At 38.9% G+C, this 16,407-nt stretch overlaps 1 non-coding gene across 1 annotated transcript; it reads right to left on the bottom strand.

Moving 5' to 3' along the window:
• Positions 1-15,926: 15,926 nt before the first annotated feature.
• On the bottom strand, positions 15,927-16,034 carry LOC148574002 (small nucleolar RNA R71). Its single transcript, XR_015906377.1, has one exon. It is a non-coding gene; the product is annotated as a small nucleolar RNA R71 (small nucleolar RNA).
• Positions 16,035-16,407: the final 373 nt, after the last annotated feature.

The following is a 16,407-nucleotide window of genomic DNA, read 5'->3' as shown; positions in this document are numbered from 1 at the left end:
TTCATGGAGCTATGCTTCAGAACCACAAGATGAGAAAGAAAATCATATGGGATATTTCCCTCCACCACAAAATGATGCAAGTCATGATTCTAATGGTGGCTGGGGGGAGCAAAACCAGAAAATATTTGAGAACCCATATTTCACTTATCAAGAGCCATCTTCACTTGAACGTACCTTCAATTCACTTATGCAAAATTGTCCAACCTCACCTTCCAGTTTTTCATCTGAAAATTTTTCATCACTGGACTTTGGCTCCACACAAAATTCTTGCCAAAGCTCACAACCCACACAAATTTCCATGAACCAAGGCCTCTCAAAGCTTGAGACCATGTTTGAAAAATATGAGAGGGAGGCGCAAATATCTTGGAACGAGCAAGAGAATTCATTCAAAAATATAGAAGTGATGGTAAACCAAATGTTAAGTGCAAAGGATAAAGTGGAAGAGCACGATGAGGAGGCTACTGTATCAAGTGAACTTTCAATGAAGAATGAGGTGGTTGAAAATGAAACTGCACTTGAGGTGACAAAAGCACATGGCAACTCACAACTCTCACAAACTTCCCTGGACCAAAACGCCTCAACACTTGAATCCATGATTGAAAGGTATGAAGAGGAGATGAAGAAAGCTTGGGAAGATCAACAAACCTCCTCCATGAAAGAGCTATTAAAGCAAATGTTGAGTGCAAAGAAAGGAGTGGAGGAGCAAGAAAGTGAGGAAGTCATTCCAGAGAATTTACACTCAAGTGAGGAAGAGTTCATGGAACCACCGATTCAAAAGGCTCTGGATGAATACAAAACTCCAATAATCACACAGCAACCAAGTTTTGAATTCAAAAGAGTGAAGGCAACTAGCAAGAGCAACAATCCTGTCCCTGATCCAGCAAGCAAGATCAATCAAATCATTTGCAAAAGGAAGCTTGCTGAGGAAAGGCCAAGACAAGGGACAGTAGCTGAATCTTCTCCCCCCTTAAGGTCATTCCTCTTAACAAACTGGAAGAAGAGGAAGAAAGTGAAGAACAACATGTCAAGCTAATGACACCAAAAGAGCACTTGTTGGGAGGTAACCCAACCGTAGGTAACATTTTTTCTCTGCTTTGTTTTCTTCCTTTGTTTAGTTTAAATTTCAATAAATTGACATATGGTTGCATTCTAAGTTTGGTGTTGCTATGCAACAAAATTTGGTTCTAATCCTTACAAGATACTTGCATCAATTCTAAGTGAAAGTGTCACACTAAGTTTGGTGTGCCACTTATTCTTTATGCAAAGTATTATGCTCACCTTCTTAAGTTTGCAATCACAATGTCTCTGTCTCTTGTGCCTTAATTATTATCTTTAATTTTGCTTGCTTAGAACACATTTACTACTAACTTTTCATTGTGTAAGACATTCATGATCCATCTTAGCCCCATAGCCATTGTTCTAATTGTTGCTTGAGGATGAGCAAGCATTCTGAGTTTGGCAAGGGAAGGAGGAAGAATAGAGGAAAAAGGACAACAATAATGAAGATGAACTACAAGGTTGTAGAGTTTCTTTTCTCCTCATTTGTTTCCAGCACTTAAAATGCATGATTGTCTTCATCTTTTCTGTTTACATGTGTGTATGAATAAAGCATAGCCTGCATCTTGATTTGTAACATGTTGCCATGCCATTATGACTATCAACTTGAGTTTTGTGAATTCAAAAGTAGTAAAGTATCATGATCATAAACAAACAAGGAATTAAAGAAGAATTTAGCATGTGCATACAAGTATTGGAAGGCTAGTATGGTTAATTGTTGCTCAATTGCATTGAATTTTATTTAATTGAAGTTTTCATCTAGGACATTTTGTGAAATCTTTTGAAAATCATGAAAACCTTGAAGAAGCAAATAAAGCAAGAAAAGAAAAAGGGAAAGAATGAGAAAGCTGAAGGCTCTGAGTACCAATGGCAATTTATTTGCTAAGTACTTGTGGTATTTATGTTTCAAGCCAAATGCTTGAAAACAAGAAGTCAAGGCTAGGCTCAAGTGCAAAAGCACCCCCTCAAGGCTCAAGGTTCTGAGCATCAATGATTAGAGAGTCAAGAAAAGAAAAGAAAAATGAGCTTAATGAAGTCCTCTAATTCAAATGCTTGTGGTGCTTATGTATCAAGTGGTAATACTTGAAAACAAAGCATTTAGAATCGTAGCTTTGTTATTAACTCATGGGGCAAAGCACCCAAAAGGAAAAGCTAATAAGAAAATCAAAAGCTTGTTTCAAGGGAAAATTATAAGGAAAAAGATTTCATAAATTGAGCTAGATAGAAGCATCAATCATGTACATTTCTTTTATGATTGTAGCTTACACTGAAAACTAGCTTACCATGAATATTGAGTTGCTATTCTTCTTACCTTGGATTGTCAATTTTTAGTGTATGATTCTTTTCTTGCTTGGGGACAAGCAAGGTTTAAGTTTGGTGTTGTGATGACATGTCACCATGTCATGTTTTTCTATGCTTTTTCATGCAAGAATTGATAATTAGTGCTTAAATATTGCATTCTTTGGTGCTTAAATGGTATATTTCTTTGATCTTTTGATTTGATAAACTTTGTAGGAAATAAGAAGAAAAAGAAGCAAAGAAGCACAAAATAAGCTAAAAAGGAGAAAAAAAGAGCTTTGGGGCACACTTTGAAGTTGGAGCACACTTTGGAGCCTTAGGCCACGCTTTTAAAAGCGTGGCCTATGACCAAATCAAGGAAGCTTCATCAGCACAGCCACCCAAGAGCTCAACGTTTGCGCCAATGTTTGCCTCAAACGTGAGGTCAAACGTTGGCTAAGGAATACCTTGGGAAATGTTGCTCCCCACAGCCTGAAGGGGTATACTTCCAACAAGAATAACTTGAGCTACAAAGCTTCAAATGAGGCGATTCAAAAATCAATGAAAAGTAGGAATCAAGAGCTTTCCAAGCATATATGGAACTACATGGTGGACACTAAAATTGAGGGAGAAAACTGCCCCGAAATGTGCATAAACGAACATGGTGGCAACCTGCAGTGAGACCAACTGACCTCTGCACCTTCGACGGAGTATAACTCGAGCTGTGGAGCTCCAATTGATGCGCTTCCAACGGCATTGGAAAGTAGACATTCAGGAATTTCCAACAATATATAATAGTATGGGGTGGACAATGCATTTGAGCCTCCAGAACCTGGCGTTTTCGTCCACGTTTGAGGCAAACGTCGCCTCAAATGTTGCACACCAAAGCCAGCGACCTTGTCCTCTTCAAAGGAGCATAACTTGAGTTGTAGATGTCCAATTGAGGTGATTCTAGTTGCGTTGGAAAGCTGACAATCAGAGCTTTCCAACCATATATAATAGTCTATAGTGGGCATGAAATTGGCAACGTTGACAAGAGGACAAAGAAGCGTCCCAAGACTTGAACTTCAAAAACACACCCAGGAGGACTTAAGGTTTGAGCTCACGTTTGACCTCAAACGTGAACTCAAACGTGAGTGACAGCAAACCCCCATTCTGCATCATGCCATTACAAGATGTTTGAGTCAACGTTTGCCTCAAACATTGACTCAAACGTGAATGATCCCAATTCTATCAAGGCCACCCAGATGCATTCTTCCTCAAATTAAAAGCAAGCTAAGCCCATTACCATCACTCAAAGACACACAGAGAAGCTAGATTAGGAATTTCATTCAATTGTAATTTGTTTTTAATTTCAATTTCATTTTCATTTTAATTTGAAAAAGCCTATATAAGGCATCCTTATCATCTTTGTAAGGAGGCTGGCTCCACGAGGGAGCATTAGGAATAGAGAACTCTCTCTCTTTAGTTTTTCTCTTTGTTTTAAATCTTGGGTTGAGAATTGAAGGAATTCTGTTTCATTCTCACTTTCAGATTTCTCTTGTACTTCTTCTACAAAATTTCAATGAATTAAGGATTTGAATCAACACTCTGTTTACTGCTTTCATCTTCATTTCTTTTGCAAATTGTTCTTTATTGGATCAAGGAAGGACTTGAGATCTAGACTTGTTTTCTAGTCTCATTGAGCCCATGAGATCTTCACTTGTCTTTCTAGATTTCACAATTGATTTGAGTTTTCTTGCTGATTTACTTTTCTGCTACAATTTCCTTCTCTGCAATTTTTACTTTCTACTGCATTGCTTCCAATTTACATTTCCTGCACATTTACATTGTACACTTTAACTTTGAGCTTGCTGTAAATCTGAATTTACTTTTCTTGCCTTGGATCCATTGCTTTCTTTAATTTCCAGCACCCAGCCCCCCTTTACTTTTCATGCAATTTACATTTCTTGTCATTTAAGTTTCTGCAATTTACATTGCTTGTTCTTTAAGTTTTTGCCCATTTACATTCTGCAACTTTAATTTCCTGTCATTTAAAATTCTGTTGGTTACAATTTCACACAATTCACTTCAATGTTAGCTTGACTAAACTAATCACCTACTAAAGTTGCTTGATCCATCAATCCCTGTGGGATCGACCTCACTCTAAGTGAGTTTTACTACTTGATGCGACCCGGTATACTTGCCGGTTAAATTTGGATGTTGGAATTCGTTTTCCAAAAATTATCCATCAGTGATTTACTTTCTGTTTTAGTTAAACTTCTTCCCTTCCCCCTCTACTCTTTTGTTTTTCTTTGTTATTTTCAATTCTGTTTGCTAACCCTCTAACTGTTTGATATATTGCATCACCCACAACTAACAGTAATTCTGACAAAAATACTTTCTGCACCTATCTTTTCTTGCTTGCACTTGATGGTTGTATGACAAGGAGAAGAAGCGGGGCTTCAACTTCCTTCGATTCTGAACCTGAGAGGACCTTTCTTAGATTAAGGAGGGAGGCAAGAGGAAAGAAAGTGGTTGGTGCTGAGGAAGAAGAGGAATTCTTTGAACCAAACATGGAAGACAACATGGAAAACCATCATGAAGAAGAGGCTCATAACCATGGGAGAAGAGGTAGAGCAAATCATGCTGGGGAGGATAGAAGAGTTTTGGGCTCTTACATCAATCCAAACCCAGGCAATTGTGGAAGTAGTATCCAAAAGCCAACAATCCATGCCAACAACTTTGAACCATAGCTCATCACCCTTGTTCAGAACAACTGTTCGTTTGGAGGAGGTGTTCAAGAAGACCCCAATCAATATTTAACCACCTTCCTGAGAATATGTGACACAGTGAAGTCTAATGGTGTTCATCCTAATGCCTATAGACTGCTCTTATTTCCATTCTCACTCAGGGATAAGGCAGCCAAGTGGCTGGAATCTTTCCCAAGGGAAAGCTTGACAACTTGGGAAGACGTGGTGAACAAATTCTTAGCAAGATTTTACCCTCCTCAAAGAATCAATAGGCTGAGAGCTGAGGTCCAAACTTTCAGGCAATAAGATGGTGAGACTCTATATGAAGCATGGGAGAGGTTTAAAGACCTAACAAGGAGGTGCCGACCAGATACGTTCAACGAATGGGTGCAGCTGCACATTTTCTATGAAGGGCTCTCTTATGAGTCAAAGAAGGCCGTAGACCATTCATCTAGAGGATCCTTGAACAAGAAGAAAACCATTGAGGAGGCTATAGATGTCATTGAAATAGTAGCAGAGAACGACTACTTCTATGCTTCCGAAAGAGGGAACACAAGATGAGTAATGGAGCTCAACAATGTAGATGCTCTGTTGGCCCAAAACAAGCTCATTACCCAGCAGCTGGCTGACCTCACCAAGAAGATGGAGAGGAACCAAGTAGCAGCAATCTTAACTTCATCAACAACCCAAGAAGGAGTGAATGAAGAAGCAGAGGGTAGTCAGGAGCAAGCTAACTACATTGGGAATTCACCAAGCAAAACTATGATCTATACTCCAAGACCTACAACCCTGGATGGAGAAACCACCCAAACTTTGGGTGAGGAAGTCAGCAAGATCAAAACCAAGACCAGAGTTGTTACAACTCCAACAACAATACAGCTCACCAATAATTCACACAGAGGATATCTCAACACCCCCACAACAACACTTCTCCATACGCCTATCAAAACCAAAACAGCACATCTTCTCTGAATCACCCATCAATTGATGACAAGCTCTCTAAGATTGAAACCTTACTTGAAGGAATATGCCAAGAGATTCAAGAAAATAAGGTGTTCAAAGAGGAGGTGCAAGCCAATATTAAGAACCAGGGAGAGACCATTAGGAAGCTGGAATTTCAGGTGGGATGTTTAGCTGAGAAGATTCCCAAACCTACCGATAGCTTCCCGAGTGACACGGAGAAAAACCGCAAAGGAGAAGCAAAGAAAGTAAGATGGGAAGATTGCAAAATGGTCACTACAAGTGATCAAGAGACTGAAGACAAGCAAGGCAAACTTTTCAAACAACCTGAAGACAACTCAACAAAGGAGGAGGATAGAGATCACCAAGAACTAGAAATCTCACAACAAGAGTTGCTGAAGCTCTATGCACCCTTCCCTCAACTGCTCAATGGTGCTGTGGGAAAGAGAATATACTCAAGGTTCCTAGACTTGTTTGCATCTCTGCATGTAAACATACCATTCATCAAGGCAATTCAACAAATGCCTGCATTCATCAAGTATATGAAGGAACTTCTTCCCAGGAAAAGCTCACTCAAAGGAGGCCAGACTATAGTGATGAACAAGGAATGTAGTGCCCTTATTCAACCTGAGTTGCCTACAAAAAGAAGAGACCCAGGGAGTTTTCACATCCCTTGTGCCATAGGTGAAACTATGTTCGATAGAGCACTATGTGATTTGGGGGCCAGCATCAACTTACTGCCCTTATCCCTGGTGAAGAAGCTGCAGATCAATGAGATAATGCCCACAGATGTAATCATCAGACTGGCTGACAAAACTCAAAAGCAAGCAATAGGAGTGGTGGAAAATGTGTTGCTAAAGGTTGGGAAATACTTTCTCCCAACAGACTTTATCATCCTGGACATGGAAGAGAGTCACACTCACCCAATCATATTGGGAAGACCATTCCTAGCTACAGCCAGAGCACTCATCGATGTAGAGAAAGGGGAGCTAATATTGAGAATCCATGATGAATGACTCAGCTTCAATGTTTTCAAACTCTCACAAGAAACAGATCAAGAGGACAAGGAACTAAGCACAGATGATAATGAGACACTGAAAGAGGAGACAAGCACTGAAGCACAGCCAGTTCACTCTGAGATCCCTTTAATTGATAAACAAGGAAAACAGCAATTGCCACAGCTCAAGGAAAAGTTGGAGGAACCTAAACCTCTAGAGGCAGGTAAAGACAGCATCACAACTCCTTTAGAAAAAGAGGTCACCGAGGGCAAGGCAACCTCAAAAGAAACAAAGAAGAAGGTACCAAGGAGGTGGAGGAAAAAGAAGATCCCTACGGAAGACTTCTCTCCAGGGGATAGAGTTGTCTCAACTTACTTCCCAGATATTCCCCCTAATCTCCCCACTGTACCATCTCAGTTACCTAAGGTCTTCACTATCAACAGAGTTCTTTCCCTGGAACATGTGGAGATCATTGATCCAACCAATAGATATAAGTCCACAGCAAGAGGGGAGGACTTTAAGCACTACCAACCACCCTGATGAAGGAAAAACATCAAGCTAGTGACGCTAAAGAAGCGCTTCATGGGAGGCAACCCATGTTTTATATGTTTTTAGAAAATAGTAAAAAAATCAATGTTTATGAATTCCAACCCAAACTTGGTGAAGTCCTTATTGTGCAGTATATAGTGAGGAACAAGTTTGGTGTTCAAAGCAAACCAAGATGCATGCTAGTCTTGGGAGCTTTGAACAAAACTTTTCATCACAATGCTTCAAACTAAGTTTGGTGTCACCCCATAGTGCCACCAAAATGCATAAAGGGACACACACTTAGTTAGTTAATTATAGCCGTAAAGGCTAAATTGTCTTTTTGATATTATGTCTCACTTTCCTTATGTTATCTTTATAGGAAAAGAAAAGAAGCATTAAAAGGGATGGATTGGACAACTAAACAAAGAAGGATCAGACACCACAAAAGGAAGGGCTACACACTTGTTCTAAAAAGGGAATACATTGGAAAATGTTGCCATGCAACATTGGAAAAATGGGACCCCTAAAAGACCGAGCAATCTCATTCATAAAGTGATGATCCTTGTCTTTTATCCATGCATCACCCCAACCGTCCATCAAGTAACCACTCCATCAATCCACACCCTCCATTCTCTCACAACTTCTCTATATAAATGACCCTTGTTCCGCACCCACCTTCATTGTCATTACCCACTCTTCACCACTCTCTATTTCGGTACAAGACACTCCCTACCCCATTAAAAACCTTTTTCCCACCTCACTCTCTTCAGTGCAATAAAACCCTGAACAACCAAAAATCTCCACAACTTTGCCACCTTTACATATTAACTATCATTCATGGCATCTTCGGGTTCTAAAAGAAGGAAGGGAAAGGAACCCATGGAAGAACACCCATATGATGAAAAGAGATTTAGAAGCTTGCATCATGCATTGCAATAGGGGGTGGATGGTTGATAAGGAAATCATTTATGAGCTGGGATTTCAAGTTAAAAAGACTGAGTGCCCTGAAATCACAGAGAAGGTAGAAAGGAGAAGATGGGAGCTCCTCACTGACCCGGTCACTAAGGTGAATGTAAATCTCATAAGAGAATTTTATGCAAATGTGGTCCGATATGATAATAAAGATGAGTCATATACAAGCTTTGTGAGAGGAAAGATGGTGGATTTTGGTCCCATGAGTGTCATGAGGGCACTGAAGCTACGGTCTATACAGTTTGAAGAAGAAAGTTATCACTCAAGATTGGACAACCCAATTATGACCACATTTTGCGAGACATTTGTGTACCCGGAGCTGACTGGGAAAGGGGTGCCGGAAAGAAACCAAAGTTCATCAAGAGAACAGATCTCACTCCTGAAGCCAAGGGGTGGTTTGAGCTAGTGAGAAGGTCTATTCTCCCAACTGCAAACAACTCGGAGGTGAATGTCAAGAGAGCCACGATGGTGCATTGTATACTGAAGGGAGGAGAAATCAAGGTTCATGAACTCATAGCTGAAGGTATTAGAAAGATGGCAGAGAAAAGTGACTCAAGAGGAACGTTAGGTTACCCCAGTACTATTTACCGAATATGCAAGAAAGCTGGGGTGGTTTTTGAAGATGAGAACCCCATGTGGATAAAGGAAGGCATCCCAATAACTGTACGAAGGATGAATGCTACAGCATCCCCTCTGCCTCAGCGGAAGCAAAGGAAGAGGACAGCCCCTCAAGTAGTGGAAGGACAAATCTTAGAGGGTCAAGCACAACAGACCTTGGACATGCACCAATTGCAGGAAGCCATTGATGGCTTGTCTAGACAATATTTGGAAAGCCAAGGAGTACAGAAAGAGCTTCAACTACAGATGATGGGGCAGCAAGAGGAAGCACTCTCAAGATGGATGACTCAGCAAGGTGAGTGGCAAAGGCAAATGATGGAACAGCAACTAAGTCAAGGACAACAATGGGGAGAAACATTCAACAGGATGGAACAAAGGCAAAACAAGCAACAAGAATCCATCCAGAGGCTAATCAACATCCAAGCACATCAAGGGGCACACATACATGAGATGCATCGAAGACAAATAGAACAGGCAGAACTATTGGACGAGCAAAGGGCATTCGCAGAAGGAGTTTACTTGAGCGAGACAGGACATCACATAAACACTCAAGCCAGGCTCGGCTACTTAGTGGGACAGCTGCCAATACTGCATCCAGGAATAGCCAGGTATGAAGAAATGAAGGATGAATTAGCACGAGAGGAAAGACAAAGGGTGGAAGAGAGTCATGAGTCAGTGAGGAAGGCACTTGAGGATTGGAAGCAAGCAAGATTGGCACGGATGCGAGGAAATGCAAGAGGAAACAAGGAGGACAAGCAAGGAAAAGAGCATGGACATCCACAAAATTAAAAGGTGATGGAGTTCCTTCTTTATTCCACTTTTCTCTGTGTTTTAAATAAGGAAGATCTTGTATGAAATAGAACTTGCTTCCATGTTATGTTTAAATCTTTTTAAATTCTGTCTTTTAAGTTTTCTTTCTGAATAGGTGTATGTGTGCTAGTCTTTATGTCACTGCATCCTTACTTTACTTACTTGTATGCTTGTTCCTTTTGAATCAAATGAAGAGAGAATGTTTATGTTTCAAAAGACCATAGTAGAGTTCATACTATGGAGTACATTCATGAGTTTGTGGTATGATCATAAGTTAGCTAAGTTGGTTCAACCATAAGGTGGGATGACAACTATCTAGCCTAAATACTTTGCTTTGAATATACTCATGAGACTAAGTATATGACAAGATCCTAATAAGAGAAAGAGAAAAGAATAATGAAAGTGGAAAAACAAAAGAAAATAGTAAGCAATAAGGCTAGGCACCAATGGTTTTGATCTTAAGATATGTGTCTGTGGTGTTCCTGTGTGAGGGATCTACTTGGATGAATAAGCTCTTAGGGGTGCTTTATCACTTGGTAACCTGGGTTAACTAACCCGGAATTATCAGCTGAAAATCCATTATCAAGAGTAACCCTCACCACAGAGCATTTAGTAACCCAAAGAGGTGCTGGACACCAAGGTCTCAAGAAGGAAAATAAATGAACTATATGCCTGTGGTGTGTATGTATGGGGGAGAGACTTGAGGGAGTAAATCCTTAGGGGTGCTTCAATACCTAGCACCTTGAACCAACTGGTTCGGGAGTGTTGGCTGAAAGCTTATCTTAAAAAGTTGCCCCCTCACAGAGCACTTAGCTTAAGAACACCAATAAGCTCTGAAATGACAATAAAGGGATCAATGAATAAAAGTCTCATGGGATGTAAGCAAAGTGAGTGTTTTAGGACATGATAAAGGTCTGAAAGCCAGTAAAAGAATGAACCTAAGTTGCTATGCATGAAACCACCATAAAATCAGTGATATGACTTCCACAAGAATGACTCATTTCTCTTGGCATTCCATTCATCATTCTCTTGTTCCAGTACTTGCTTAGGGACAAACAAGCTTTAAGTTTGGTGTTGTGATGCCAGGGCATCTTGGCCAGTTTCACTGACATTTTCTTTACTGTTTTTTGGTTAGTTTCATGCATTCCCTTAGGAAATAAGCTAGTTTTGGGTATATATTCACTTACACCTTGATTCAAGCATACATTGTGCATTTTACATTATTTCATGAGGATTTTGCATGAGTTTAGTGACAAATTGTATGTTGCATTACCCATGACTTGGACTAGAACTTTGATGCACTCTATTGCTTGATTTCAGGACCAAAGGAAGCAAGGAATGGGAGGTAACTTGCAAAGTTGATGAGAAAAGTGATTGCCAATAACGCTCTCGAAGCCATCATTGACCACGTTAAGAGTCACGTTAACTAAGTTAACATGAACTCTAACGTGGAGAGGGGAAGTTGAGCCAACGTTAGTGACACTTAACATTGTCACTAACGTTGGCAAATGCTCATAAGTGGCCACGTTAACTTAGTTAACGTGGCCTCTAACGTTAAAAGGGGGAGGAAACGCCAATGTTAGTGACATTCAACATTGTCACTAACGTTGGCCTAAGGAGAAATATACCACGTTAACTCCCACGTTAACCGAGCTAACGTAAGAAGCAAGAGTGGTCGACAATGTTAGTGACACCCAACATTGTCACTAACGTTGGAAGCAACCACACAACCCCCCAAGGAGCCACGTTAACTTCCACGTTAACTTAGTTAACGTGGAAGCTAACGTTGATGAGTGAAAGAAACACCAACGTTAGTGACATTCAAAATTGTCACTAACGTTAGGGATGGCTAAGCATGGCCACGTTAGAAGCCACGTTAACTGATGAGCGGATAATTTATATGCTTTTTGGCATTGTTTTTAGTATGTTTTTAGTAGAATCTAGTTACTTTTAGGGATGTTTTCATTAGTTTTTATGTTAAATTCACATTTCTGGACTTTACTATGAGTTTGTGTGTTTTTCTGTGATTTCAGGTATTTTCTGGCTGAAATTGAGGGACTTGAGCAAAAATCAGATTTAGAAGTTGAAGAAGGACTGCTGATGCTGTTGGATTCTGACCTCCCTGCACTCAAAATGGATTTTCTGGAGCTACAGAACTCAAAATGGCGCGCTTCCAATTGTATTGGAAAGTAGACATCCAGGGCTTTCCAGAAATATATAATAGTCCATACTTTACCCAAGTTTAGAAGACGCAAACTGGCGTTCAACGCCAGCTCTCTGCCCAATTCTGGCGTCCAGCGCCAGAAACAAGTTGCAAAGTGGTGTTCAACGCCCAAACTGGCACAAAAGCAGGCGTTCAACTCCAAGAATGACCTCTCCACGTGTAGACTTCAAGCTCAGCCCAAGCACACACCAAGTGGGCCCCGGAAGTGGATTTATGCATCAATTACTTACTTCTGTAAACCCTACTGACTAGTTTATTATAAATAGAACTTTTTATCATTGTATTCGTAGTCTTGGTTACTCCGGTTCCCCTCTGGAGCCGAGACCAATGAACTCCATTATCACTTATGTATTTTCAACGGTAGAGTTTCTGCACTCCATAGATTAAGGTGTGGAGCTCTGTTGTTCCTCAAAGATTAATGCAAAGTACTACTGTTTTCTATTCAATTCATCTTATTTCGCTTCTAAGATATTCATTCGCACTTCAACCTGAATGTGATGAACGTGACAATCATCATTATTCCCTATGAACGCGTGCCTGACAACCACTTCCGTTCTACATTAGATTGAATGAGTATCTCTTAGATCTCTTAATCAGAATCTTCGTGGTATAAGCTAGATTGATGGCGGCATTCATGAGAGTCCGGAAAGTCTAAACCTTGTCCGTGGTATTCCGAGTAGGACTCTGGGATTGAATGACTGTGACAAACTCCAAACTCGCGAGTGCTGGGCGTAGTGACAGACGCAAAAGGATAGTAAATTCTATTCCAGTATGATCGAGAACCTCCAAGATGATTAGCCATGCAGTGACAGCACATCGGACCATTTTCACAGAGAGGAATAGGATGCAACCAACGACAAGGGTGATGCCTCCAGACGATTAGCCGTGCTGTGACAGAGCATTTGGACCATTTTTCCGAGAGGATTAAAAGTAGCCATTTGACATCCTTACACAAAGCCAGCCATAGAAAGGAGTAAGAAGGATTGGATGAAGACAGCAAGAAAGCGGAGGTTCAGAGGAACGAATGCATCTCCATACACTTATCTGAAATTCTCACCAATGATCTACATAAGTATTTCTATCCTTCTTTTATTACTAAATTTCGAAAACTACATAACTATTTTATATCCGCCTGACTGAGATTTACAAGGTGACCGTAGCTTGCTTCATACCAACAATCTCCATGGGATTCGACCCTTACTCACGTAAGGTATTACTTGGACGACCCAGTGCACTTGCTGGTTAGTTATGCGAAGTTATGAAGATATGTTTAGACCATGGTTCTGTGCATCCGTTTTTGGTGCCATCGCCAGGGAATCAATTTCGAACAATAATTCACAACCTGAGTAACAATTTCGCATACCAAGTTTTTGGCGCCGTTGCCGGGGATTGTTCGAGTTTGGACAACTGACGGCTCATCTTGTTGCTCAGATTAGGTAATTTTCTTTTTGTTTTATTTTCAAATAAATCTTTCAAAAATGTCTCCTTTGTTTTCGAAAAAAAAAATTTTAAAAAAGATGTTTTCAAAAATATATTTTTCTTCAGAATTTTTAAGAATGAATTCTAGTGTTTCATGAAACATGTTGAATCCTATCTGGCTGTAAAGCCATACCCAAACTGCTTTGGGATTGGTCTTCAACTAATCACCTCAATGGATGTAATTTACATACTAAAGCTTGGCTGGCTATTAAGCCATGCCTGACCCTTTGATTGGAGCTTTAGACTAAAAGATTCCTGGAATTCATATTAAAAATTTTGGAATCCTTATTTTTCTTTTCCTAAATGATTTTCGAAAAAATTAAAAAAAAAATTAGAAAATCGTAAAAATCAAAAATATTTATTGTGTTTCTTGTTTGAGTCTTGAGTCATGTTATAAGTTTGGTGTAAATTGCATATTCATCTTGCATTTTTCAAAAAATTCATGCATTCATAGTGTTCTTCATGATTTTCAAGTTGTTCTTGGTAAGTCTTCTTGTTTGATCTTTGCATTTGCATGTTTTGTGTCTTTTCTTGTTTTTCATATGCATTCCTGAATTCTTTATGTCTAAGCATTAAAGAATTCTAAGTTTGGTGTCTTGCATGTTTTCTTTGCATTAAAAAAAAAATTTTCAAAAATGTGTTCTTGATGTTCATCATGATCTTCATAGTGTTCTTGGTGTTCATCTTGACATTCATAGCATTCTTGCATGCATTCATTGTTTTGATCCATAACTTTCATGTATTGCATCATTTTTCTTGTTTTTCTCTCTCATCATAAAAATTCAAAAATCAAAAAATATCTTTCCCTTTTTCTCTCTGAAAATTTCGAAAATTAGATTTGACTTTTTCAAAAATTTCTAAAATCTAGTTGTTTTCATGAGTCAAATCAAATTTTCAATTTAAAAAAAATCTTATCTTTTTCAAAATCTTTTTCAAAAATCAAATCTTTTTTTTTCAATTTTTTTAGTTATTTTCAAAAATTTCAAAAATATTTTTCAAAAATCTTTTTCTTAATTTTACATCATATTTTCGAAAATAACATCATCAATTAATGTTTTGATTCAAAAATTTCAAGTTTGTTACTTACTTGTTAAAAAAGATTCAAACTTTAAGTTCTAGAATCATATCTTGTGATTTCTTGTGAATCAAGTCATTAATTGAGATTTTAAAAATCAAATCTTTTTCAAAAACTAATTTCTATCATATATTTTCAAAAATATCTTCGTATCTTACCTTTTTCAAAAAAAGTGATTGCAAAATATCTTTTCTAACTTCCTAACTTCTTATCTTTTCAAAATTTGTTTCAACTAACTAACTAACTTTTTGTTTGTTTCTTACCTTTTTCAAAACTACCTAACTAACTCTCTCTCTCTAATTTTCGAAAAAATCTTTCCTCTTTTTCAAAATTTCTTTTTAATTAGACTAATTATTTTATTTTTTATTTGAATTTTCGAAAAACTACTAACCTTTTTCAAAAACTATTTTCGAAAATCACTAACTCTTTTTCAAAAATTATTTTCGAAAATTCTCTCCTCCTCTCATCCCCTTCTATTTATTTATTCATCTACTAACACTTCTCTTCATCTCACATCTCTGCTCCTATCATCACCTTTGTGTTTGGATTCTTCATTCTTCTTCACCCCTATTCATTTTCTTCTTCTACTAACAATAAGGAACCTCTTTACTGTGACATAGAGGATTCCTCCTTTTTTTTCCTTTTCTCTTCTCTTTCTTATGAGCAGGGACAAAGAAAAAGGTATTCTTGTTGAAGCTGATCCAGAACCTGAAAGGACTCTGAAGAGGAAACTAAGAGAAGCTAAATTACAACAATCCAGAGACAACCTTATTGAAAATTTCGAACAAGTAAAGGAGATGGCAGCCGAACCCAACAACAATAATGCAAGGAGAATGCTCGGTGACTTTACTACACCTAATTGCAATTTACATGGAAGAAGCATCTCCATTCCTGCCATTGTAGCAAACAACTTTGAGCTGAAACCTCAGCTAGTTTCTCTGATGCAGTAGAACTGCAAGTTTCATGGACTTCCATCTGAAGATCCTTTTCAGTTCTTAACTGAATTCTTGCAGATCTGTGATACTGTTAAGACTAATGGACTAGATCCTGAAGTCTACAGGCTCATGCTTTCCCCTTTTGCTGTAAGAGACAGAGCTAGAATATGGTTGGACTCTCAACCCAAAGACAGCCTGAACTCTTGGGATAAGCTGGTCACGGCTTTCTTAGCCAAGTTCTTTCCTCCTCAAAAGCTGAGCAAGCTTAGAGTGGATGTTCAGACCTTCAGACAGAAGGAAGGTGAATCCCTCTATGAAGCTTGGGAAAGATACAAGCAGCTGACCAAAAAGTGTCCTTCTGACATGCTTTCAGAATGGACCATCCTGGATGGATATATTCTATCATGGTTTATCTGAGCTATCAAAGATATCATTGGATACTTCTGCAGGTGGATCCATTCACCTAAAGAAAACGCCTGCAGAAGCTCAAGAACTCATTGACATGGTTGCTAATAACCAGTTCATGTACACTTCTGAGAGGAATCCTGTGAATAATGAGACGCCTATGAAGAAGGGAGTTCTTGAAATTGATACTCTGAATGCCATATTGGCTCAGAATAAAATATTGACCCAGCAAGTCAATATGATTTCTCAGAGTCTGAATGGAATACAAGCTGCATCCAACAGTACTCAAGAGGCATCTTCTGAGGAAGAAGCTTATGATCCTGAGAACCCTGCAATA

This window comes from Arachis ipaensis, chromosome B2 (genome assembly GCF_059453495.1).
Source record: "Arachis ipaensis isolate K30076 ecotype BB chromosome B2, ASM5945349v1, whole genome shotgun sequence".
In the NCBI taxonomy this organism is placed as follows: Eukaryota; Viridiplantae; Streptophyta; class Magnoliopsida; order Fabales; family Fabaceae; genus Arachis; species Arachis ipaensis.
Note: the sequence above shows the minus strand (reverse complement) of the source record. Positions and strands in the feature narration are given on the sequence as shown.